The 27326-nt window shown below is 41.0% G+C and overlaps 1 protein-coding gene across 8 annotated transcripts in view; it reads left to right on the top strand.

Moving 5' to 3' along the window:
* The first annotated feature begins 1147 nt into the window (after positions 1-1147).
* CALD1 (caldesmon 1) overlaps positions 1148-27326 on the top strand; it is a 209596-nt gene continuing 183417 nt past the window's right edge. For 3 of the 8 annotated variants that reach the window (XM_075115396.1, XM_075115367.1, XM_075115301.1), the window contains exon 1: positions 1148-1488. The gene's annotated coding sequence lies outside the window, so the exon portion shown is untranslated. Of the gene's footprint in view, positions 1489-17218; positions 17297-27326 lie in introns of all 8 variants that reach the window. The other 5 variants (XM_075115403.1, XM_075115310.1, XM_075115376.1 and 2 more) reach the window with 3 other exon arrangements.

Genomic DNA, 27326 nt, shown 5'->3' with positions numbered 1-27326 from the left:
GCGCTCTCTGATTTTTTTTTTAATGTGTTATAAAGGTTAGTTTACTGTCTGTGGACTGAATCCTTCTTGCATTACACATGTGACTAAATCCCTGGGGCCTAGTGACCAGAAAAAAAGACCCAGAAAGGCATTGAAAGAGTTTAGCCCATTCAGCTGCGACACATATTTTCCCCCGAACTGGTTTTGTGTATGTTATTGTCAAATACGAATCTGCAGAATATCTCCTGGTCTGGAACCCTGCCCCCTTAGAGCAGTCAGCAGTTCTCCTGCAGCCTTGCTTAGCAGCTGGTACGTGCATGTATTGGGGTCTATGCACTGTGCTGTTTTCCTAAGCAATAATTTTCATATTTATTTTCACACTTAATTATTTTACATAGCTCATTTGTTTCCAGCATCAGGCTGCATCTGTTCCTCCCTTTTATTTTTTTTTAAGCTGCCTGCATAATTTGGAAAGTTATCAGTAGTGTGCAATCACCAAAGCAAAACAAAGATAAAAATTAATCTAAGCTTACTTAATCTATGGTATTGAAAGACAGTGAGATCTATGGGTCATAATATGTAGATGTAGGGATATCCTCATAATAAATGAACCAGTTTTAATGTCTAGATAAATAGCTGTATACTTATAAATTAAACCTGTTTATATCCAACTAGTCCAACTTGCTAAGGAACATCAAAATTTTGAATCCCTTTAGAAGTGATTTTTCAGAACACGAATATTCTGTATAAACTTCTGTTGTACTATTTGAAATGGAAACGGGCCGTGAAGTCTGCCAACTCATCTTTCATGTGCCTTTCCCACTGATGTCTCTCTGCAGAATCAAGCTTGCACAGCAGAGTGTTTCTGTGTTCCCGTTTACATGTGGTCCTCATTAAAAAAATACAATGAAGTTTAGCTGTGGTGAAATTATTTATTTGATTTTTTTTTAACTGGTGCAAAAAGTAAATATGTTTACTGTGTTCCTTTCCGTTCAGTGTATTTCCTTTTTTAAGCTCCATTTGTGTTCAACAAGACAGTCTCTTTCTCCAAGATTAACATTTCTTATGATTGTTCCTGACAGAGGATTTACTTTCAGAGGCCCTGCTAAGGATAACCAAAAAAGGGCATGTAGCAAGACAGTTTTGGCAGCTTGCACGAATTTTCGGAGCTTTTTAGGTCTTGGTTTTCTGATGAGTGGCTTCCTGAGCATGCCTAGGGAATGACAGGCATCTCTGCAGGCAGGCTGAACCCACCTTGGCTTGTGCGTAGTCATTGGCTGCCTATTAGAATAAATTGAGGACAATGCATACCGCTGCCTGCCAATTGTAAACATAAGGGATATGTATTCACTTAGCATTGACTTTTGGGAGGGGCCAAGGAAAAGCTGTAGTTTTATTGAATAGGGCTGTGTGTGAGGCTGCTGGTGTGTGCCTTTCTTGCTGTGCTCCTGCCCAAGCAGCCAGTTACTCATTTCCTTCCTACTAGTTGAAAACTTTTCAGCCACAGAGGTAAGGGCTTAAGATATGTATTTGTCTGGGAGTGAGCTGGTCTGACCGCGTTTGCGTTATGGCTAGAGATTAAGCAGCATGCGAAATCTAACGAGCCGTGGGAATAGTGCGAAAGTGTCTGATACTATTTTTCCTCCCCTCTTCTCTCTGTGCCACCCCTCTTTCCAGATGTTCATGGTGAACTAAGGGAGATATCTGTGCTGGGCGGGTGGAGGGGGTGCATGCTTGCCCACCCCAGCAGACCCTAATGCAGAGATGTGGGGGCAAGGATCTGGGTGCAGGGCAGGATCTATGCTGGTACCACCCTGTGTGAGATCCTGCAACGGGCTTGTTAGTGGAGAAATAACCTATCTATCCTTTCATTATTTTTTTTTAAGGAAAAAAAAAAAAAGGAATTGCAGTGAAAAAGTTTTTAGTGTGGTAGTGTCCGGTGAATTTCTTTTAATTTTGCAACTTAGTACCTGGGCTTTCAGGGCAGCCTGACTGTAAAGACAGTCTCCCGGCGTAACTGATACAGATACAGTAAAGCTCTGGTTAATGTAACTGATCTGATACTTGCTGAAGCAGATGTCCATCGTGGCAGCCTTTCATAGAAGTATTGTTGACAATAGATGGCATCCGTTTTTGTCTTCAGCATTCAACATGCACAGCAGCGTATTGCCAGAATGTTTCTTGTGAAGTTGTCTTTCCTGTTAAAAGGGGGAGAAAAAATGCACTTGGGTGGGACCGGAGCTCTTAAAAGTCTGGGTCTGTGTGTTTGTGTCAGAGCGCTGCTGGGGAGAGCCCGTGAGCAGGCTCTCCTTCCCACCTCCTTTGACATGCTTGGGCAGTTTGAAAGCGTTGTGCAAGGCTGGCTGCTGATAGCATGATAGACTGTATAGCAGGGAATTTCTCAGAGAAAGAGCTGGGGAAATGAAGGGAGGGATGAAGTTAGCTGCAGATGGATACTTGGGAGCAGCAGACATTGACCAAACTAGTAACCTCTGGCCAGACCTGCACCGATAGAATTAACTTTTTCATATATTGCTTGGAGAAATGGGCAAGATCGCTGTCTTAAATTGACTTTTTCTGGAGTATTTGTCTTCAGAGGAATATTTATTTTCAGAGTATGCCATTTTTATGCAATTTTGCCTAGCTGAGAAGGCTTATTTTGCCAAGAGGTGTACGGGAGAATAATTTGTGAAAATAGCACATTCCCTCCTTGGCAGCAGTTCAAAGAAAATAAGGAGACAGAGTGTTTCTTTTGTGAGAACGGTGTATTTATTATCATTTGTCTATTTTAGGTGCCATACTGTGAATGATTGTGCTTGTATCGTTTGCTGTCAGAGAACCCTTGGACCCTGCATCCATTCTTTCTCTGTCTCATTAAATGTAGCAGTAGGTTCTGTGTGCATGTATGCATCTGCAAACAAGTTTCATACCTTTTTCTCCTGCCTTGGAGAGACAGGATGGGGTCCTAAAACTACATATGCCAAAACCAATGAAATGGACTGTTTTAACATAAATTACAAATGGAGTGACGCTTCAAGGAATCTAGTGGTCCATTTGCGTAATTAAATTGCCTTTAAGGAAAAAGTAGGTCTGAACGATTCTCAACATATTTGAAGAAAGTACAGGTCTACCTTTCTTTGGGAGGTTTTCTGACAGGCAGATATATTAGTCAATAAAACCTGAACACGTTAACATATTATGTAAATCATTATGGCAGTGGAGGAATACCAGAGAAGATGCCTGTGAACAAGACATTAAAGTGAAATAATTTGTATTTCCTGAAAGCTCCTATTTGTTGCAGCATGCAATGACAAGAGGATCAATTCCACAGCCTTCATTCACAGGATTAGTCTTGGTGAAATCAATACTGTCATTAACAGATGCAGGATCTGATGCAAGGGGAGTCTTGTGTACTCAGTATGCTTTGACAGTGAGTGATGTAAGCATGTATTAGGAGAATAAGGGGATTTTCCACAATTGCTACTTCATATGCTCACAGCATTATTCTGACACAGAGCAGCCTGGGAAAGGGGTAACTTCCCCTGTGCTCTTATTTCTTGTTCAACACTGATATGCAATGCAATAGTTACACTGAAAGCTAGGTGATTTGAAAGGAGAGGGGGGCTGTTAAGTTCCTCTGGCTGATGTTAGAGGGAAAACTGAAGTACATTAGGATGGGAAGATTTCTTATTCCTCAAAGTCTCATTCATGGGGCCACACATGGCATGGAGGCATGCTGGTCAGTATCTGTCTGGACCCACATGGGATTAGGGTGCAGTGCTACTGATTCCAGGTGGTGAGACTAGAAAGAGAGCAAGTCTTTTTTTGCTGGCTGCCTGCTGGGAGGTAGCTCATATGAATAGAAAGATGACAGGGAAGACCTATCAAGTTGTTCTCCTTGTTTCACCCTTCCTTGCATGCAGCCCTGCCTATGGGGGTGACCTCTTCATTGTGGAAAAATGAAAGCCTGCAGGACAAATAACATTTGAATGCCCTGGGAAGGTTTAAAATACTCTGATTTCACAGTAATTTTTTATGTGAGACTTGTTCTGTTGGCTGCCTAAGTTATATTTGTATTAAAGATCAGTGGAGTTGTTAACCCCTATCCACCAAGGGTACAACTCGGTACATTTGATTGCTTCGTGTATACAAAGAGGGACAGGAAACCATATATGCATAAGAAAGAGAGGGCCAAGAGAGCATTAGCTGTCCATCTGGAGAGCTTGTCTGGACTCTTCTGGGTATTGGAGAAAGCACCAAAAATGGTAATAGGGCAGAACGGGAAGCGCAATCCTGTGAACCTTTCTATTGCCTTTGAGAGGAGCTTTATGGGGAGTTTGCAGGATTGGGCTCCAGGTGTACAAAGCCTGAGGCAGAGAGGTCTGTGACTGCAAAGAGTTGGAGTCTATCTTCAAAGCAAGTTTTCATTCTTTAAAAGTTGTCTCTTCTTAGTAACTACCCCCTGGCAGCTTGTAACAAGAAAGCTGCTTCCTTACTAGAGCTCTCACCTTCAGAAATGTGCATGTGCAGAGGCCGGTTTGCTGGCTTTGTAGCTCCTGGGTGGTTTAAAGTCCCAAGATCTGGAGAACAGGTTTTGGGGGCATCTGTACTGGAAACAAGGCACCTACCTATATGCTGGCACTTGCTCCTTCAGTGCTGGTGTTTTCTGAGAAGCTGTAGTTGTTGCACACCTCTAAACAGTTTGTCACGGATTTAGCTAAGGCTGAAATTTGACTCAAAGGCATATGAAGTTCAGATTAGATCTGACTTTTCTGGATGAAACACTGAGGTCATAGGACAGTTGAACTATGTAACAATTTCTTTTTGTCTTTCCCGATGCTTTTGTATATTTCTGCTAGGCCAGTGGGGAAACACTCTCAGAACGTTGTAATCTGGGATTCCTCCCACCCCCAGGGGAGCTTGCTTCTACTGTTCTTGAAAGGGATTTGATTAACCAAAAAGGTTAGGGCATGTAATGCTAATACTTAGCTGCTAGCCCTGGTATGTTAGCTGTATGTTTTACATCCTGTGTAAGAAAGTGCTTCTTTTCATGTGTTTTTGTTTTTTGTTTTTTTTTTTTTTTTCTTTGGAACTGTGCTTAGTGCTGATAAATGGTATGGGTCTGGCAGCCTGGCTGCCAAGCAGATACTAGCATTAGCATGTGGTCCCTACCGCACCCCTCTCCCCGAGCATCGCTAGTTGGCCCTGTGGGGAATGCAGCCTTCTGGGCTTCCTCACTCACAAACCTCTGGACTTCTGCTCCTGTCTTGCAGCAACTGCTGTGCATCCAGCTACAGCAGTGCCCAGGCTTGCTGGGCTCTGAACTGGGGCACCCACCTCTGCCAGCTGTGGTCAGGAACCACCACTGCTAACTGATGTCTCTTTCCCCCTCCCTGCCCCCTGAGAGGAGAAAACTCTGTCCATGAAGCATAGGGCACCTCTGGATCAGAAGGTCCTGCCTATAGCGGTGCTCATTGGTTTGAAGCCAGGAAGAAGTGCTTGCGGGGATTGGCCTGCTGGCTTGCAGCAGGGGCAGGAACAAAAAACTGAGGAAGCAGGGGAAGAGAGAAAGGAAAAATGTGGCTATATCTGAAGCCACTGGAGTAGTTTCTCCTTAGAATGTTTTCCTGTGGTCATAAATACCTGGTGAGTCACTTAATGACTGTGTGTCTGTTTCTGTATCTTCAAGTAAAGGATAACCTGTACCTTTTTGAATTTAGCCCACAGGGATGCTGGGTCTTAGTTCATTAGTGTTCATAAAGAATTTTTAATACCAAAATACCAAGTTCAAGCACGGGCTAAAACTTTATTTTTGACTGACTTCCTGGCAAGAACATATACTTTCTTTTGCACATTCACACAAATATGTATTCTACTAAAAGTAACCTTTTCTAGATTGTGGGTGTAAAACTGCTGAAGCCCAGCGAATGAGGTGGAAGATGGGCCAGGCTCAGTAGTTGACACTGAGCTGACATGTCTGGAGGAAGTTTCTTGTGGATTTAACTGCGCTTGCTGCGTCTGAGACAGAGCCTTCCTGTGAAGTTGTCATGCATGTACCAAAAACACAGGATGACAGCTTTTACTTACGGTCCCGCCATAGTGTCATTAGCTTGGATGAGAAACTATGAAGCAAGCTGCTGAACCCTTATCAGCTTGTCCAGTTTCATGTTGATGAGAGCAGTTGAAATTTTAACTCCTGGGGCCAGGCCATGCTGCAGTGGGGAAAATATTAGGGAAAGATTTCAGGCAATGGAAACAACATTACGTGTTTCCACACCCTCTTGTGTACAGAATACAAATAAAGAGCATTTCCCTTGAGGCTTGCTGTGGAGGGTGTGAAGCAAAGTGGAACCCACCCGTTCGCACATTTTCTGGTTTATGTCCTTAAATGGCAAAAAAAATCTTTGGAATTTAGCTCATAGAAGGGTTATAAATAGATTTGTGGAGATAAGTTTTGCTGTAAATGCTCTGGTTTTGGATCTGTTCAGAAGAGTAATTCTGTAAGCCAATAAATCTGAAGGGGGGTGTGTGTGCTGCTAAATGCAGGAGAACACTTTCATTGCACATAGAGGTGCATGTACGTGCATGTGTGCACATGCACTCCCCTCCCCACCTGCACTGACCCTCCCATTCTTCCTTCAAGCACGTGGTGATCTAAGGGACAGGGAAATCGCTGTGTGCACTTTTAAAAGTTAAGTAACTTGGGGTGATGGTGAACTAATGTTTATGATTCATCAGATTGCTAAGGGAGCCTGAACCCATGACAGCTCTGTAAACAAAGGTCCTGAGATTTGTTGGCAGCTTGTTTTATGTCCTTCTTCAAAGCAGCTGGCTCTAGCTAGGGAGAAGCTGTGCGGGGCTGGATGAACCTTTGCTGAGCCAGCACAGGAGCAGTGGTTCCTGTGCTCCTTCAGAAGTCAAGGTTTGGTCCTGCAGCCTTGTGCCAGTTGGATTCCAGTCATCTTCAAAGGGAGCTCTGCCCAAGTGAAGGAGTCTGTGATCAGGCCCTTGTTCGTTTCTTATTTGCAAGGCTTTGATGTTCATGTTGTCTTTCTGTGAATGCCACAGGGCATGTAACTACCCTTTTCCCGCTTCATTCTTTTCTTTGACAGCGAGCTCCCAAATGGTGAAATTGTCCTCCTCCCTTCCCCAGTTTTTCTTTTTTTGAGTCACAGTGTTCACCATGGTAAAATCTCTCTCTCGTCCCAGAAGTAAAGGCAGGAGCTTTTTTAATCCCTCACCTTTTCAGAGGACCTAGCATGCTTGTTTGATAGCCCAGCTCATCACCTTCTAATTCCACCAGTTGTTCTGAGGACAATTTCTGCTCAGCCTTCTGGGATCAGCTGCAGATGGAGAAAAGGCTAAGGACATTGTCGTCTTAATGACCTAGTGATAACCTGCTTTCTTTTAGCAATTTCAAAAGCTATTGAGCCAGGGGAGAATTTGGCTTTGCTCTGGCCTAGGCTCATAGGTTTGGAAAAGAAATTCTCAGAGCTCAGCTGCAACGTGTAGAAGTGGGAGCGAGTTGGGTTAGCTCTGAGATCAGGGGAAGAGTTTGGTCAGCTCTCATTTACCTGCATAGCTTAACCTGCTGGTGCTGCAGGATGCCTCTAGTCAGCATCCTTCATAAGGAGGCTTTGGAGTGCTGCACCCTTGGATCCTCAGAGAGGAGAGAGTTTGCTTCATTTTATGGCTTTGGGAACAGCTTAGCCCCATACACAGAGCCACACCCCTGCTATGAAAATGAAGGGTTTCATTCAGATGTCTGATAAGCCACAGCTGTTGCTTTGCCACTTCAAACAAAACTTGGATTATAAAGACTGAAGTGCAGCATTTTAATTGCTGTAAATATGAATAAGAGTGTTTAGGCAATCCAGATGATACTAAGCCAAGCATTTCTGTGGTTAATGTATATTACACTGACAAAAGCAGGCCAGCCGAGAACTTCCCTACTGCTCTCCCCAGTAACTTAAAACATCAATTGTCTGTTTTCTGCTGCATTGGTGAAAACGAGGGAGAAGTTTTAATGTGGGCATCAGTTGGCCTGAATCTGATCTTACTTTCAGCAGCTGTACGGTGATGTAAACCATATTGTTAGTTTAAGAAAAATATATTGGGACTGATCTCAGTTATCTTATTGCAGATCTGTTTGATTTCCTTGAGTTACTTAGAATTCACAGTGGGCTGCCTGCTATCAGAAGCTGGTCCTTTTTGTTTGGCTTTCTACACATCCCCTAAAGGATGACGGCAGCAGGAAATTGGGTCAAAATCCCAGTAACGAGCATTCACTGGGAAATGATATTTCATACAAGAGAGGGCACTGCAAACCCAGAAAGCCAGTAAAATTCCACTGCTCGTTTGCTCCCTGGTGATTAGAAGGCCCTGCCATATATGGGAAAGGTCTGAGCTTCATTCACTCCAACCACAATAGTAAATGGCTTATTCACTGGACACAGTATGCAATCAAGAAGCAATGCCTTATGACAATAAAAAGGAAAAGCAGCAACTTTTTCTTGCAGTTTATTTGCAGTTTTCTCTGCTGAGTGTTATTAAAGGCTCTGTAACTATTTTTTTGTTCCTTTATTTAGATCCCTGTAAACTGCAGTCAGTTTGGTTTGCCACTTAACCCTCCCCCCACAAAACCAGACATACCAGCCTATTTCCTCTCCTCCCCCCTATACAACCCAAACAAGAAAAAGACATTTCCTCTACCAGCATATATAAAGGTAGCTCCTCTGCCTTCAGTGCATCTATTGTGGATTTATAGGACTAAAGGCTGGGATTAGTAGACAAAATCTTATTCTCACCAGGTATAAAGCATTAACTTTAACAAGAGCAGTGATTAAATGCCAGTATTTCAGAGATGGTGATGAGACCACAGGAGTGAAGCAAATAGGAAATGTGAGGGTGCATGAATAGTGATGAGTTTTGGGGGAGGAAGAGAGGAATGTGCTTTGGATGGGAGTTGCAGAAGGGGTCCCCAGTGCTCCACACACCCTTCAGGGATTTTCCTTCCACCACATCAGTTTCTGCAGTGAAACCCCCACAGAAAACATTAAAACGCAAAGTCATTGGAGCATTCTTGCTTTTCAGTTTATTTCATTTAGACATCAGTACTCTCTCTGCCATCAAAATCATGGGGATAAAGTAGTTGGTCTACTTGAATTTTATTTCATGAGGAGAAAGACAGTTAACTGTCTGCAGCAATAGAGCTTCCTAGGGTTGTCTCCTTGCTGCACATTTTCTGGAGTTTTTATTGTTTGTGTTACTTTGAGTACCTTAGAAATATGATGGTTGTGTCATATTGGTAGATTTAGACATTGTCTGGGAACCTACCCCTCTGTAATTTTGATGAAAACCCACATCTGTGTGGCCAGAAGGGTTGATTGATCAGTCTGATCTCCCAGACTGCACGCTTCATTGTGCACCATCCAGTTATTCATGTTTTGATGCCACTTAAGCTGACATGGTTAAAACGGATGTTGTAGTAAGCCACAGGATAGCTTGGCTGGATTTGAAGCCAGTCTCCTGCTCCTTCAAAATGTTGTTGTGCCTCCCAGGAAGGATGACAGCTCTGTGACAGGGGTGTGGTTCAGCTTCTATTTTCCATATACAACTGGGCACCTCTACAATTTTCAACACGTGTAACAGATGATATGAATTTTTGTCCATGTCAAGAAAGTAGAGTTCCTTGCAGATGACCTGCCATAGGGTGATAACATTTACTTGGTAGTTTAGGCTAGTTATTGACTGGCAGCCTTCAAATGGTTTGGCTTCCAAGTACCAGAAAATTGCTTTTTGACACATGGCACTGCTTCTGTTTCTAGTGTTAAGGAGAACTGACCTTTCTGTTTCCTAGTCCTTTATGTCTGATACCTTTCTTCAATGAGGATTAAGTGGGTTTGGGGTTTTTAATTATTTTTTTGCTAAAGGTGAAACTGGCTCCCTTAACTGCAACTGAAAGGTCAATATCTTTTATGTCAAAGAGAGGGAGGATGTAAATTAGGCTGCTTTGAGATGTTGCTCTTTTTCATCTCTGGACAGCAGTACTTCTGAGGAGATGTTATTTGACCATTATAATGAAGTCATGCTAAGACATGCCTACTGAGGAACCCTAATCTGGCCAAAAGAAGCACTGTCAGGTTGTGACAGCTGCAATAGTAACACATGTGAACGCTAGTGTTTTCCAGCTCTTAGAAGGATCAAGGATAGCCAATCTGGGGACCAAAATAACTAGATATCTAATCTCTTTCACTTTTCTTCATTCAGGATTTGGACTGTGAGAAACCTTGCATTATGTCAGCTTCTTAAATGGCATCTGGAGCCTCTGGAAAAAAGTACTCGAATAATAGGCACATTGAATGCAATAAGTATTACTGCATGGCTGAAAACCCCCTTTTTTTTCTTCTAATTTTACCATCCTTGGTCTTTCTAAGCCCAAATGGAAGGTGTGAGACTGCTCTGTTTTTCTTCTTCCTCTCAAAAGAGGAAAGTGTAAATGATGCATGCTTTGATGTAATTTTTGCTTTGCTTTCCTATCCTCTGAGTGATTTGTGGCCAAGCTCAGTGTTGGCGCAATCTCGTCCTGGCTACCTGTAGAGAAGCTTTGCAGAAGTTTGTGTTGTTCAATTCTGCTGCTACTCACTGTCTATGGCTGGGAGTTCCCCTTGCCTTTGTTTGTTGGGGTCCTTCAGTAAAGGCTGTCAAATCGTCATTTTTACAAGGTAAGTTTTTTGGTTTGCGTTAATGTTTTTTAGAACGACATCCTTCTCTGTTGTGCTGCTTGTGAGCTGCCTTAAAGCTTCAGTCCGTTGCCTAACAAAGGACTTCCATAGTCAGTGAAGATGTTTAATGCTTCACCTTTCAAACCAAAAAGTTAGAATGTCATTCTTCAGCCATCTGCTCTAACAGCCCAATTGTTCTTCCAAAATAGGCAGCATTTTTTTTTCCTGTTCACTACCTTCAAGTAATAGATGTGAGCTCCTTTCTTGGGTTCAATATATAGCAAACTTAATATGAACATGAGGGGAGGGAGTAATGGTGTGTTTGCCTTTATATCTCAGTATCTGATAGAGATTGGTTCATCTTAGCAAAAATGAAAGAACTTTGCTATATGTGTAGGAAATATGTTTCATTATAAAAGAACAGATTGAAGTGGTGACAGACTATGAATCTGACTTATATGACAAAATACAGTTATACGGTTCTGAAAGCCTGGAGACTGGTGTGATGAACTGGAAAAAACATTATAATCTGAGTACGTTATTTCTGTCTCTCCTGTGACCCTTCAAGGCAATGGAAAGGCACTGATGGAAAGGCTGTTGGCATCAGCAGGCAGAGAACTGGTTTCATCGATCTTGGTTCAGTGCTTAAAGGTCACTGAGGCTGAATTTAAATACTTATATTCAAGGCTTTCCCCTGATTTAAAATTAAATACCAGAACCTATAGACATATAAAGAAAACCCAAAACCCCCCAAAACACCACCACCAACAGAAAAACCCCCAAAGAACCCCACACAAAACCTAACACAAAAACTAAAAATGAAAACCTGGGAAAGACATAATTAGGTCATCTTGTCCCTTTCCTTTAGGCAATGCAGGATGATTCCCTAAAGTATATTCACACATGTTTTGTCCATAAACACCTCTGTTTATTAACAAAATACAATAAGCTGTAGTTTTGCAGTGAGGATTGGGGTAGTTTGCTGCACTTTCTAGTTTTTAGCAAGGGGAAATAGCTATCATTCTAAAATGTGTTTCTTGGCCCATGGATATTGCTCATGTGAATTCAAGCAAAAAAACCCTAATGAATGGAAACTTGTAGAAGAGTTAACAGCAGCTGGTTTTATTACGGACCATGGCTCTGACATGATCTCACACAAGTTTAATACCAGTGTTACCTCACTGAGTTCAATGGAACTGCTTTTCATTTGCAAGGGAGTAAATGAGGCCAAAATCAGACAGAGAGCTAGGGAGACTCTCTGATAGAGGGTTTTAGTTTGGGAAATCTGCTTTACATATATATAAAATATATGGGCATATCTGCACACTGCAGTAAATATGTCAGGCCACCTGGTAGAAAGGGGCCAAATTCTGCTTTGAATAGCACCTGTGTAAATCCAAAACAACCATAGGGGTACTGTGCCAGGGAGGGCCAAAGAAGAATCTAATTTTTTGAGTGCTGGACTGAATTTTTTTCATTGGATTTCTGAGGTTTCTTTGGTGAGATGGTTAGGAAGTATGGCAGAATAAGAGCGTTTTGTAGGGAGCTTCAGTTTCTCACTGCTTGATTTCAACTGTATCAAATTAAAAGAGAAGTTGTGTTGTCTATTATGAAGCCAGCTCAGACAAAAGTACCCCGTGTGTAGTTATTCTGCCTTGAAACTGTCAAAGGAAGCAGTGAAATAAAAACTGTATATTTCTTGAGTCAAACCTCTCTTTAGAATTATGCAATATTAGATCCTCCTCCAAGTTCAGTATTCAACTTAGCTAAATCTTGCAAAATTGTAGGAAGGTGGCTGTGCTCTATTGAAAGCGTAGCTTTGGTCTCAGAAAGGGAGAAGAGCTTTAACACTTCTGCTAGACTTCAAGAAGTTTTATTTAAAAGCAAGATGCTTGGTGTTACAGCAACAGTCTGCATCTGAGAGATGGGCTTTGCTGTTGCCCTGGGTATGAGGAAACACAGTTGAAGACATGACAGGTATTGATTAAGGGGGAAGAAAGTCTAGGGAGAGAGGTTTTTGTTGTCTTGGTTTCTTACTTCATGTGCTTTGGTCATCCTTCTTGCTGCTCTCTTGTACAGCAGCACCTGAGGTACATATGGAACCAGAGCCTGCAGCCTCTTCAGTGTGAGATTTGAAATGTTGTGTTTTAGAGTTAGAGTTTAAAACAGCTCCCTTCATTTTAGCAGGATTTCCCAAACAGCGTAAGCACTGGTTTCAGATGCCTTTTATTTCGTTCAGTCTTGAAATGGTGATGTTTACGTGGTACATGGTGTAAAGGTTCATTGTAATGTGGTTTGCAGTGTGATGCTGTGCGTTCCCAGTGATGGAGAAAACACTTTAAGACTATGGAGAAACGCAGCGTTAACTTTAATTTTTACTTTACTTGAGGTCTTGAAGAAAAGCAGAACGATGGTAATTAAGCTTGATCGGTAGGCCAAAATTGAAGGGGGGAAGGCAGTAAAGTATGGGAAATATTTTAAATGGCCCTATCTGCTTGTTTAAAAGGGAGCTCTTATGGAGTGGGCTTACAAGTCTCTTCTCAGTCTATTATAGGGTTCTTACTGTTCACTGAGCCAAAGCTAATTATACTGTCCACAGAAAAAGTGCAGCAGAAGCTAGTGTCCCTGTGGTTCGTACAACTGCTAATTATTCCCAGTGGTGATGCAGTAACATGTTCTTAGAGAATTGGTCTGAGATCACCAATTTGTTTTACATAGGATGTTGCTCTGCCATCAGACAGAAATGACTTTGCTATAGATACAATGCTTTGCCAGATTCACGGTGGTAAGCATAAAGTAGAAGCCCTATTGCTCAGAGGATTTGTGATGCAGCTTTTAGTCGTCTCTGGATTTTCCTCCTAAGTCGATTTAGTGCTGCTGAGAGAGAGAAACCTCCAGTGGGAGAGCTCTCGTTTGAATACAGCATAGAAAAATTTTGTCCTGCTTTCTTCCAGTGTGCTTCCCACCCCCCTGCCCCTGGCCATATTCTTGTTTTAATATTGTGTTTAGCTGAACAGAGCTTGCCAAATTCAACCTGACCTGTATATGCTAAATAACATCGTGCATATTGTAGGTGCCTTCACTGAGACAAAAATGGCCGAGGTCATGTGGGAAGTCAGTGAAAGAGGTAGGGGCAGAGACCAGGACTTCTGTCTCCTGCAGCAAGACACACAGGTCTAAACTATGCTGTCCTTTCAGGGAATAATATTCATAGGCTTGCTATTCACTTACCTTTTTTTCCACACAGCTCCTGGGACTACCATACTGATTGCAAAAGAAGAGATAAGTAAGCAGGGGAGTTCTTGCCTGTGAAGAATGATTAAAATTTAAGGGCAGTTTAAACACATTTAGAAGTGCTAGAGGATAATAATAAAATACCACAAGGTATTGAATACAGGGTTACCTGCTGAGAATTAGTCTATGTGAAGAAGACCTAAATAGGTGTTGTCTAGTGACTTGGATGTCACGAGATGTGATGCCTTTTAATGTATGCTGAATTTTCTCTTTGCTATTTAGTAAAGTATAAGGTTGTTACGGAGTGTTATGGTATTTTGTCCAAAGGAGTCTGGCCACCCTTGATCAGGAAAAGTACAGGGTAAGAGACGCTGAACCAGATTGCTGCTGCTGGGAATACTAAGATGGTCTACATCCATGGAGCTGTGTTAGTACCACACTTACTGTATTGGAGTGCTTTTAAGGAATTCTTTTCTTCATAATTGCCTGGAGGTATTATCAGCAAATGGGCAATAGACTCTGTAGGCAGTGCATCTGTCATGCTGGTTTCAGAAAGCAGATGTGGCACAAAGTGGCGCTAGAACTGGACTCAATGCAGGAATGAAAACTGGGTTGGAGAGAGAGCAGAATCTCAGACAGATGGTGTTGCATCCATTTTTGTCATGTCTAAAAGTGTCACATTAGTTGAAATGAGTGTGTCAAAAGTGAACAATTGTGATTTTATGCTAAAACGTGTCTATGACAGAGGAGGACAGGAATCTCCATGGAAATAGCTGAGTTCCTCATACAACTTTAGTACTGCCTGCTGCACAAGGAGCATAAAAGTATCTCTAAAATACCAGAAAGAAAAGCTTTATGTACCACATGTGACTTTGCATTTATACAGGTGCAACAGGCTTCAACTGAAGGGTCATTTTGATGAGATGGAATGTCTCATATCATCGATATAAATTACGTTTTGACATTTACACCAGTGGTAGAAAACAAACACACTCTGCTTGTGTTGGTGTTCTTGTGTGCATAAAAGAAGACCTGTCCTCCTTACCCGTATGCATTTTCTGTAAGGACATAATGCCCCTATTCAGTATTCATAAAGACGTAGTGGCTACCCAACTTGGATGCTTGATGAAGAGAGGCAGTTGCAGAATTCCACCCAGCTGAAATCACTGATTTTTGCAAATGGAAATTGTTTACATATTTTTCTTCATTAAAAATAAATGCAATTAGTGGTTTACAATGTTTAAACAGATAGCATCAGCTGAATCTTGTTCCAGTTCATTGCATGCTGTTTTAACATGACCTACAATATGCATATTACAAAAAATCTGACTGAGATGCCCAATGATAAATGCAAATTCCCAATGCAGATATGAAGCTTTGTCAAACTGAATTAAGCTCCTTAGGTGACATCAGGAAGGGTTTTGTTTGGTTTGTTTATTTTTTTGCAAAGGATAGGGATGGAGGAGACTGAATAGAAGTAAAATGGTATGCTGCAGCTCTGAAGGATTAGATCTTGAATTAGATCTTGCGGAGGGACCTGGACAGGCTGGACCAATGGGCCGAGGTCAACTGTATGAGGTTGAACAAGGCCAAATGCCGGGTCCTGCATTTTGGTCACAAAAACCTCATGCAATGCTACAGACTTGGGGAAGAGTGGCTGGAGAGCTGCCTGGCGGACAAGGACCTGGGGGTGTTGGTTGACAGCCAGCTGAACATGAGCTAGCAGTGTGCCCAGGTGGCCAAGAAGGCCAACAGCATCCTGGCTTGTATCAGGAATAGCATGGCCAGCAGGATCAGGGAAGTGCTCAAAACCCTGTACTCAGCACTGGTGAGGCCAGACCTTGAATACTGTGTTCAGCTTTGAGCCCCTCACTACAAGACAGACATTGAGGTACTGGAGCGTGTCCAGAGAAGGGCAACAAAGCTGATGAAAGGTCTGGAGAGCAGGTCTTATGAGGAGAGGTTGAGGGAACTGGGGTTGTTTAGCCTGGAGAAGGGGAGGCTGAGGGAAGACCTTATCGCTCTCTACAGCTACCTGAAAGGAGGTGGTAGTGAGGTGGGTGTTGGTCTCTTCTCTCAAGTCACTAGTGATAGAACAAGAGGAAACAGTTTCAAGCTGCATCAGGGGAGGTTTAGATTGGATATTAGGAAGAATTTCTTTACTGAGAGAGTGGTCAGACATTGGAACAGGCTGCCCAGAGAGGTGGTGGAATCGCCATCTCTGGAAGCGTTCAAAAAAATGTGTAGATGTGGCACTTCAGGGCACGGTTTAGGAGGCATGGTGGTGTTGGGTTGACAGTTGGACTTGATGATCCTAGAGGTCTTTTCCAACCTTAATGATTCTATGATTCTATTCTATGAATTAGACTATTGCATAAAATCTAAAGACTTAAGACAAATCACTGCCCAATGTTCACCTTTTCAGTTCAGTGATCCCTAGAAACTCTTTTGGGGACCCAGCTGTGCTCTCAGCAAATTTCTACCTAACAAGGCAAGGGTGTCAATTCAAAACTTTTGGGTGTGCCAGCAGTACTAAGAGGACATCACACCTCAAACATGTTGGTTTGTACAAAACTGAGTCACAACACTCTCCCAGATTGCTTCCTCTTTTACACGATTGCTTTAGTGTGTGTGTGTTACTTCACTTCAGCTTTATTGGTCAGATATCACTTCTGGTTTAATAACATCACAGCAGTATAAAACTTCTGGACAATTAAGTAGCTTTTGGGCAATTATAGTGTAGCATTTTACTGCTTATTGCATTTGAAACCTGAGCAATCTCAGGCCAGGTTTACCTCTGTTGAAGTTTATTTAATTTCTAACCATATGTCATACCACAGAGTACATCTCTGGAAGTGATGCAAAAAGAGCAGTTGTTTCCACTCTCCCTCAAGATTAAAACAAGCTATTGTGTTCACTGCAGTGCTAAATAAAGAGTTTACTAGGGAAAAATGCCTGTTCTGAAAATCCTCAGCATGTTACTCAGAGACCATTCATACAGACAGTGAAATACCATCGTAGATGTGCTGCACATCAGAAGTGGTAGGTACTCTCCTATATATACACTCTGAGGCATGGTATTTCTGACATTTTTTGGAAGTAATCATTCCAATTTTGGGTCGTCCCATGACATATGCACAATAAAATCTGAATTGCTCCAATTCAGTGCTTTTAGGAACTTTTAACGGTCATAGTTTGGAATGGCAATTTACTCTCCTAAAAGAGCAGTTCTTTGGCTGTTGCAGGGTTTTTTGTCAATGCCTCGTTCAATTCTGTTTCAGCATTTCTTCTACTAGTAGCTGATGCAGACCACACAAAGAAACATGTGCTTGGCTTTGACTTTTACCCATCTAAATGTGGTAAGTGGCTTTACAATTTCTAGTTTGTAGTTGTGCTCACCACTGGTGACTGAGGGGAATGGGACCTGAAATTTCATTTTGAATGCTGCTTTGCCATCAAGCAGTTCAGTCACTGATCTATTGCCAGAAGTACTAGCTTTTGTTATGAACCTCAGGTGTTGACTCAGAATAATGTCATTGCTTGTGCATAAAATTATGTGGACTGTAAAAAAGGTTCATTTAAAGGAGACCAAAGATTTAGACACTAGGTAACTGTTATCTAATTATCATAGCCTTGTTAATGTGATGAGGAAAGAGAGAAAGGAATATAAGATACTTTGAGCTAACAGATAAGAAATATAGATCCTGTAGTATACATGCTAGCTACAGTATTTCATTTTTTTAAAATGTGTGTATGGTTAGCAGCTTTAAGCACTGCATGCTGTCTTTGATTATAACAGTGCTGAACTTTATCTGCAAAATTGAAACCTCTGATTTTCAAGTACATGAGTAAGTGAAACCTAAGCACATGTAATCTGTAAAAATAAATGTAATTACTTTAGCAAATGTATTACAGCTGGCCAGGTTTAACATTAAGATACCTGTTTCTTATAGCTGACTAGTGTCAGAAGACAGAGGTGATGGCTTGAGCTGTGCTATGCAGACAGAATGGAGGAGAAAAATTATTGCCTTGCATTCTTCTGTGTGTACATTAAAGTGAATTAAACTGAGTTGCAGTTCTGACCTTTGACATTTCTTCCCACTATTTTCTTCTGTTTAAAGCATCTTGGTGAGAGTAGCTTTTCTTAATTTCAAAAGCTCTGGTAAAATTGTAGCTAAGTGGCCTGCCTCAAAATTGAACACTTGATAAAATCTCCAAGAACACCTAAAGCATCTGAAAGCTGTCGCTGACCTCTTTCAAGGTCATAGTATGCTAGAGTAGATGGGACTCCATTGCACTCCATTATGGTGCTGCTTTGGTTTTGCTTTAGCAGACTTTTTGGCTTTGTCTTGTTTACTTATCTATAAAACACGTATTTGATTTCTGTGGTAGCACAGGGGTAAAGGGCTGACTGCAGTAAAGCACTTCAGTGTTGGTCAGTCATTGCTATGGTGATGATAAGCTCATGAAAGATTGTGGAAGATCCCTCTGGTCAGACCACTGGCAGAAAGCACTACTTGCATGGGTGTGGCTCTCTTCATTATTCTCCAGATTCTCCCCAACAAACTTGGGTGTCATTTCCAGTTTTGGGTAGGACCTTAACCATCTGCTACAAAAGTATACTTATTTCCTGATCTTTTGGAAATTTCAACAGCTAGAAATCCTGTTTCTCACAGGGATGTTGTGACTTGAGACTTAATTAGTGTCTACAAAGTGTTTAGAGGTCCTTTAATGAAAGGTGCCCTGGAAGTGATAAGTGCATTGTGATATTATTAACTAAAGCGATGCCCACAAGAACTAGTGGCTAGATAAGGCTATCATCAACTGCTAAGCTTTTTCAGTTCCTGCTCTTTGATCTTGCAGGTTTCTAATTCCTCCTTTTCAGCAGTTTTAAATTCCTCTTTGCAAAGAATGCATGTTGCTGAAGTAATGTGGACCAACTGATTTTGGGTCACCAGTCCAAACTGGAGCAAATTATTAGGTTTACAATTTCAGTCTCAACTTAGAGCACTGGGTTTTTTAGAATTGTACTCTGGGAGGCTTAACAACCCTTAGAAATTACTGCCTTGAGTAGCCAGTGTAGGTTACAGGACAAGACTACTAATAAAATGGTTAAGTTACTCCATCGACCAATTAAAATACTCCCCCGCCCTCCCTGCCCCCCTTAGAAAAGCAATGTCAGATTTTAAATAGTCAAAGATCTTGGTATTACAGCCAGGTCCAGCTGAGGTGTGATGGCTACAGGAAGAGAGGACCCAGGGGGACTTCCTATGCATTTCAGACCACTGCAAGAAGCAACTGTACTCCTGTGGACAGATGTGTAATTGTCCCTCAGCCAGGACAGCCAGGAGGGGGAAGCATCATTCCTAGTGTGTGGCCCATACTGAGGCATGAGCGCAAGGAGTTGCAGCCAGTTCATCTCCTACCCCCACAGTAACTCTGTTTCCTGAAAAGACTTTTGTGGCAGTAATGTAAGCAGTAACAGCCCTTAGGGGTCCTCTGTCTCTGAGTCAGGGATGCATAAGTTGCTACCTCTGTCTTTTTTCCAGTCTTGACTCTAGGACCTGGATGAACTTGGTCTCTGGTGTGTTAGAGTTGAGGCATGTGTGGCTCATGCCTCTTTAGGCTACTCTGTGGGGAGTTAGCAGACAGAGTACACATAGGACCTTGCTGCGAGGTGGCCTCATTCTTGTACTCATATATTCTAGTCTTTCTCATCCTGTGAGATGTTGTTACTGGGAGTGTTTTGTGGCATTAGTAGCAGCCTTGTGTCTTGATCTTAACCCCCTTGCCTATCATGCAGTATCTGGAAAGAAAAGCTGCAGTGGAGGCCTAAACTTTGTGGGTGTGTGTTTTTGTTTTGCTTTGGGTTGCTTTTTTGTTTTTTAAGAAGGAAAATTGTAGTTTTTGAATGACCTGCAGACGTTACATGGGCAAAATTCCTGCTTCAAATTGTTCACAGGGTGCTCTGCATTGTATATGGCCCCTAATGCCAAGCAGTTTGTAGTTGAGAGTTGTTTGCTTGCAAAAGAAAATTAATATATCATGATGGGCAATGCATGGCATATAAGTCAAACTACACAAACAAGTGAGGATTTTTGTGTTCTTGTATTTGTCCATGGATAATATTTAGAAAACAAAGTCCTTTGAAAACCTTAAGGAATTTTGGCTGCCTTTCAGAAGTGGTAGAGTTTAGTCAATAAAATGCTCAGTAGAGATTGTATGTCCCCAAACATATTTTATCTTGACATGTTATATACTATTGAGAGCTGCAGCCATGACTTGAAGCCAAGTTAGGAAAAGAGCACTTCTGTTACAGGGCTGCATTTGATGGGAATCTGAGGAGGGGAAGGGAGAGAATAGCATGTGCTCTGAGAATGCCAAATGCAGAAAGCTTCTCTAAGCTGAACTCCCGGGTTGTACAAATCATTGTAACTCTGTTGGGATCAGTAGGTCTTTATTGATTTACATCTCTCAGGCATCTGGTTTGTTTTTTATTTTACACAAACCTAATTGCTCTGGATTCATGAAAGCATGGGTTTCAACAGAAGTTAATTGCTGGGTAGTAGTTTGGTCTAAATATTAAAGTTTCTAAATCGCATAATATGCCTTTAAAAAAAAGGCGGGGTGGGGCAGGCAAATGGGGTAATGCCTTAGCCTCCAAGACCTCTGCCTGAACCAAATCCACAGGCTTTGTCTGCACTTACATGACTTTATTGAGGTTTGCTCATAAGAGCTTGCTTTTATGGAAGAGTATGTATGGAAAAACTAGGCTTTCTGGGTAGGAGAAAAGAGAGTTACTAGTTATGTGACATTAGAACAGATACTTTATTGCCCTTTGGGTCCTCCCATCTGAAAGGAACATGAAGAATTCATTCTAATAATAGGAAGGATAAAATCTGGCTCTCAGTGATACCTGTTGAATAAAGCTCAATACATCCAGTCACACTATTGCCTGATTATAACTCTTTGGGTGTATAGATACAGAAAAGTGGTGTCTGTGTAGCAACAAGTTGTCTAATCTCTGTTTTTATTATATCTAGCATGCAAATTAGTAATGTGATTAGTAATGCTCTTTTTTCCCCAATGAGAGATTTTATGTAAAGGCTGTAGTCTGACACTGGATGTTGCATCTACTGATGGGAAGGTGTTTACTCATCTCGCTTTCAGGATGATGGAATTCGCTTTGCAGGTATGATAGGAAAATTATAGGCGGGCAGCACAGAATGTGTATGAGCTACAACAGCTTACTGTCGAGGGTGAGGAAGGATAACTCTGAAGTGAATTTGGATGGTACCTTTAACTCACTTAACTAGTAAAAAATGGAATGGTTTTGGGTTAAAGTAGTGAAAGAATTACAGGGGATTTAAATCCCCTCTCAGTCATTCTACATGAGCATCGGCAAGACTTGTAAGAAGGGAGATTAAAAATTAATTTTAAGAGAGGCTGTGCTCCTGAGACCCTTTGCTGCTTTGGGAAATCTTTAGTGTTTTAGATCTTGTAAGAAAACACAGTAGACCATTGGTGGTTGGTGTCTTCTTTTTGCCTGTCCCCTCAGAAGCCTGACTTCTAAAACATGCCGAGCACTCTTAATGTAAGGAGGAGCTATGATGTGATTGTTTACCAAGCTGAGTGTCTTAAAAACTAGTATGACTATAAGTCACACAGCAGTATGTACTGCCTTATAGGGTTATGTAGAAAAGTTTGTATTAAAAAATTAAACAAATGATATTTACACATAGGAAGGTTTTCCTTCCTAGAAATGCCTTGAGAAGATGTGTTTTTGTGTTGCTACTATTAAAATAGATATTTTTACCTGTTATATTTAATTTGATTTTGAAAAAAGGTGGAGGAATGTTTGTTTTTTTCTCCTTAGATGTTCTGTCCTTGAGGCAGTGAACAGTGGTTTGAAGCTGATACGGGATGCAGTTGAAAATGCAGCTGTTGGCTGCAGTGTGGAGGCAGCTGTTCAGAATCAAGAATCTTCAACGGACAGCTCTTCAGCTGGCAAAAGAGGGCAATCGATTTTGGTTGCTTTGCAATGGAAGTCCAGTACTTGGTAGAAATCCCTGTGTTTTAAGTTCTCTCATATTTTCATTTAAAATATCTTATGATTTATATAACTGGAGGAACTTGTTAGCTTTGGAAATCTGCTGCAGAGAAAGGCTGTAGGTTAGAAGTGCCTTTGCTGTAAGTTTCCCAACAAGTGACCTGAAGAATTGCTAAAGTGTATGTCTCTCCCCTCGCAACTGTGGCTGTGTGCTGGGTTGATAGAAGGTTTCATCATTCCCTAGAAGTCTTCCTTTATCCACTTAGGTTCAGTCCGATAAATTATATTGGGGAGGGTAGTTTGCACATAAAGTGGGATTGACCACTTTGAATCTATTTCTCCACTGTGCAAGAGGAGAAAACACACATGACTTGGAAATGTATCTGCATTAAATACAACACATACCCATTCTTTCTTTTTTTTTTCTCCTTTTTTTTTTTTTTTTTTTCTTGGGGGGGTGAGGAGCATCCAAAGATAGTAGTGATATTGCTTACAGGGAGATTGTAGCAGGATGCAAAGAGTAGCTTTCTTCATCTTCCCTAAACTCAGCTAGTGCTACATGGCGTGATGAGCTCACTCTATGTCATGAGATAAGTACCATCCAACCTTCTCTCCTACCTGTCAATGTTTACACAGTTGGGGCAAAATTGGACTATGCTTAAGCCATTTCACAAGGGCTGGGACATTTATCTTGTCCTGTATTTTATGGACTTCAGCTAAAGCAAGTTCAATTCCTTAAGGTCCAGGAGTTGCAATTATAAAGCATAACGTGTTCAATGAAGCAGAAGCTAGTTTTTTTTTTTTTCTCTTCATGGAGAGGTCCTATATTTGAATTAAGAACTCTCACTAGCCAAAGACTTTACTGAATCCTTACTGGGTTTTTTCTTCTGATGACTCTCGACCTTGAAAAATATTTAATTGAATTGGGTAACTAAAAGATATTAAAACCTACCAGGAGCTTGTAATTAGATACTGCTTTTGAATTGTGTTTCTGACCTTTACTTGGATGGCTCATTTTTAGAGAGACATCTGCTGAATGAGACTACATGATCTGAAGTTCTGGGGACTGAATGACATAGTGTGATGCAGAATTGTAAGGTCAGATTTAGCTGATGTCAGAGAAATTACCAAAAGTTGTTGCTGTCTGACAGCTCCATAGTGATTTAAGGCATGCAGAGCAATATATTCCAGCAATGTTCAGGAAATGCTTTTCAATTTAATTCTTAGGACATATTCTTCCACTACACCCTTTTATAGTCATACTAATCAGTAGTAGATTATAGCTCAGGATTTAGTTTTGTCTTTAGGGAAGCATCATTATGCATTGCTTAGCCTCTGCCATAACTTTTTCTAAATAGAGGACTTTACCTTCAGGTCTGTCTATCTGGTGTCATCAGTACTGAATTTACTCAGTTTGTCATGCTGCAGTAACCTCTGAAGCATGCATGTTCAATGAGGTTGTTTCCAACATTCGCTGAAAGAGCGAAACCTGTAGTGCTATGAAATAGTGATATCAAGTCAGGCAGGTCCCCCAGAGAGGAAAGAGTTTATGATAATGCATGCACTTAAACAGGCATGGCTATGGTTGCATAGGAATGACTGGCTTGTTTTCTCTTGAAGCAACCTACTGATTTTTGTTTTCACATAAACTAATTCCTCTAAATACAGAACCCTCTACTATTGGGCTAATATTGCACTTAGCTAAAAGTGTACAAATACTATCTGAGGCTTTCATTCCTTCACATTTTTTCTTCTCCCTAGTTGTTGAGAAATTGCATGATGTTGACTGTCAGGGTAAAGCAAATCTAAAGAAAAAAGGCTGCAGTGAATGATTGATATATGATTGGTACTGATACTTAAATGTGAAAATTGCCACTATGAGCCAGCTGAAGGTGGTGCTGTTATTCCTGAAAGCACCACTAAAATCATGAACCAGTTTAAATGAAACGGAATTTTGGGTGTGGAGTCAGGGTTTTTCAGAAGTTATACCTCACCAAAAGCAGACATTCTTTTTTTTTTTTTTTTTTTGCTTTCACTGGTACAAATCCAGATGCATGTTTTAAAACTCAGTTTACTCTGGATCTGTACTCAAATAAGAAAAGACAGAATATTGGTCCAGATGGGGATGCTTAAATCACCAGGCCATATCTTCATTTCTCTTATTTTCCTTCAGTTTATACTCCCTTTGAAATCCTGGCCACCCAAGAAATTTTCTTAATGCTGTGATCTGGAATATTCTCTTAAAACAATACCTGCAAAGTTATTTTAGATTGCTGATTCATTGCCATACTTCCTAGGGTTTTTAGCTTTTCAATTCTTTCTGCAATGATTCTTGACGTTGGCAAGCCAAGGCAGTAATAAAAAGAAGCAGCTAGTCTTTCGCTCAGAACTTGGTTGTCCTATGTCCTCTGATTTCCCTCATGGCAGAACATGCTAATGGTAAGGTACTCCAGTGCTCAGCATGATCATTCATATCATGTTTCTTTAAAAATATAATTTCCTGGAAGATTGCTTATAAGAAGTGCTGGATGTGCTGTGCTTAAATGAAATATTCTTTCTAGAAGACGACAGCCTAAACAGAAGCTTTTATCAGACTTCCCTCCTGCCCTGAAAGAGCCCAGCTGTTAGGAAGAAGGAAGGGATGCATGCAGACTTCATACTCTTGCGTTGGTTGGCCTCTTTTATGCAGACTGTCAGTAGGGCTGCTCATTTATAACAACTACAGTTGTTTTTCTGGTCAAGTAAAAAACTCAGGGTCGTATCTAAGGAAATCACATTCCATTGGTGCAAGGGTCATCAGGTGTCATGAGGTAGATTAGAAAAAATAAAGCTGCAAACTTTTCCAGCCATTTAGCCCTTGACTGTTGTTGTAAAAATACTAAAGATACTCTAAATACATGTTCCATTGGGTTCTCTTTCCAAATCTGAAAAAACAAATAGTCTATCTAAAGCCTCTTTAATGGAAAATGATTCCCAAGGGAATAGAGAGCTTCTGGTTCTTTTCCAGTAACTAAAAAGTTAGCATTGAAACAGGAAGTGCATATAAATATCTACTCAGCAAATATGCTACACATTTATGTAGTTAAGAGTGTAGAGGTTAAGGGTGTCCAGTTGGCACTGGGAATGCTCCAAGTTCTCCAGGCTTACAGTTTCATTATTGTGTTTGAAGCCTTAGGGAAAAATGTAAGTACTTATCAAATATTTGCATTTATCCACCCCCTTGCAAATCACTTGCAAGACTGATATTTTAAAGATTTCCTTGAGCTTACTTGGTGGTTGTGGAAATTCTGTGGTCTGCCCTGTCCCATACCTACAACTTTTGGGGTTTGCTTAGTTGTTACTTTTTAAATTTCCAAAATAACACATTAGCAAATGAAAAATAGTTAACACACTGGAACTAGGAGAGGAGCAATCTCCTTACCATGTCCCCTACTGAAAAATGTTTTTACAGAGTGGGAGTGGAGGGAGAAGTGGGCCTTGGAAGCTTTGTACATAAAATCAATGGTGGGATATATTCCAAGGTCAACAAAATATACTGTGGATCTACTTCTGTAACCCGTAACTCCCATAAACACTCCTTTCCAATATGTAAAGTACCACAGCTCTGGTGGGATTATTCAAGTGAAATGGGTTAGCAGGGGAGGCTTGGCTCTTTCTGACAGTAGTTCTGTCTGGTAATCTTAAAGCAGGTGGTCCCTCTGGAATTCAGTCATGATTTTGGGAAACGTGTATCAGACATGCTAGTCTTTCTTGAACAGTTGTTATGATAACACACTAGAACGGGAAACCTCAGAAAAAGTGAAATGAGGAGCAAAAGTTAAGGAGAGCTGCTACTGGGACATACTACAGCTGCTACTACTATAATTCAGATATAAAGTACAGATGATACCAGGATCGGGACAGTGCAGGGATAGTGAGTGGTAATGAAGATAAGGCAGCTGTACGGTGCAATCTGTATCACTCAATAAAGTGAGTCTATTCAGATAAATTGTTGTAATGCAGCCAAAAGCAAAATCATATATCCAGGAACAAGAAAAACAGAATGAGGGATTGTATCTTCTGTGTATGAACAATGTAGAAGACTCTAATAAAAATCAAATCTTGGTACATCCTTGGGGAGCGATATTGGCTACTAACAGGCTCTATGATTCTAGCAGAGAAAATCCTATCTAATAACTGGAATCTGAAGCCAGACAAGTAAATTAGTCACACATTTTTACACTCAGGGTGATGAACCACCGGAAGAATGAGGTTTGGTTGATTCTTCATCTCTTGGTGCCATTAACAAAATATGGCATCTGCTTTATGTTGCAGTGTCCCACAGGTTTGGTTTGGGTTTTTTTTCTTGCTTTCAGTTCAGTAGTCCCCTCAAGTGTGCTATGTAAAAACTGATTTTTGGGGCTACATGTGCACTAGAGTCATGAGTCCTGTCAGACAAGTTGGAATCTTTCTGATCATGCCTGGAGTGTGTGTGTGCTGTAACAAGAGTGTTGAGCTTGTTTAATTAAAATCCCAATAGGAATACTTTCTTACAGCGATTAATAAACTGTGCTATAGAATCTGTCTGGAGGAGTTCTTACATAAAAGTTGTCCAGAGACATCTGAAAAGACAAGAAACACACAAAATAGTGCATGGGAGATAATGATTTCTAAAAGAAACATTAAGGCTTATATTGGCCCACTGCCAAATGGGTTGGAGGTCCTGTGCATTAGGGAACCAGAGACTGGGAGCGATCACCAAGGTACGTACTAGAGGCACCCACTGAATGGGTGCTTTCATGGACGTTTTTAGACTGGAATTTATCGTAGGTTTAACTGTCATGTTAATGACTCGCTTATGTTAAATTAGAGAAAGATAATATAAGTGAGACATGCTGTTCTGCTGCATCTCCAGAATAAGAGCAAGCCATTTTAATAACTAATAATGGTATAATCTCTAATTACAAAATGCTTTAGTAGACAGTAGGTACCTCAATGACACAACAGAACAAGAAAATGTTATTTAATACTCACTTTAATCTATAGCTTATACAGAATGGAATGGATTTCCTTTGAGCTATCTGTGACTTTCATATCATTTTTGCTTTTAGAGTTTTAGGAGTAAAGTATTACTGTCTTGTACTATGTATTTATTACTAGACTCAGTGGCTGCTGATTAATAGCCCTATAGGACAATGCGGGCATGTCTTAAAACACAGAAAAACAACCCCCATTCCTTTCAGAATCTTTATATACAGCCTAACTTTTCTGCAGAGAATCAGGGTGGGTGCATTTTTTGGTAGGTTTTTTTCATGTGTGATATGGTCAGAAAATGGGACAGAGGGTGGAAAGAAGGCTTA

Source organism: Phalacrocorax aristotelis, chromosome 1 (genome assembly GCF_949628215.1).
Source record: "Phalacrocorax aristotelis chromosome 1, bGulAri2.1, whole genome shotgun sequence".
NCBI classification, from domain to species: domain Eukaryota; kingdom Metazoa; phylum Chordata; class Aves; order Suliformes; family Phalacrocoracidae; genus Phalacrocorax; species Phalacrocorax aristotelis.
This window is presented reverse-complemented; position numbering and strand designations above follow the sequence as displayed.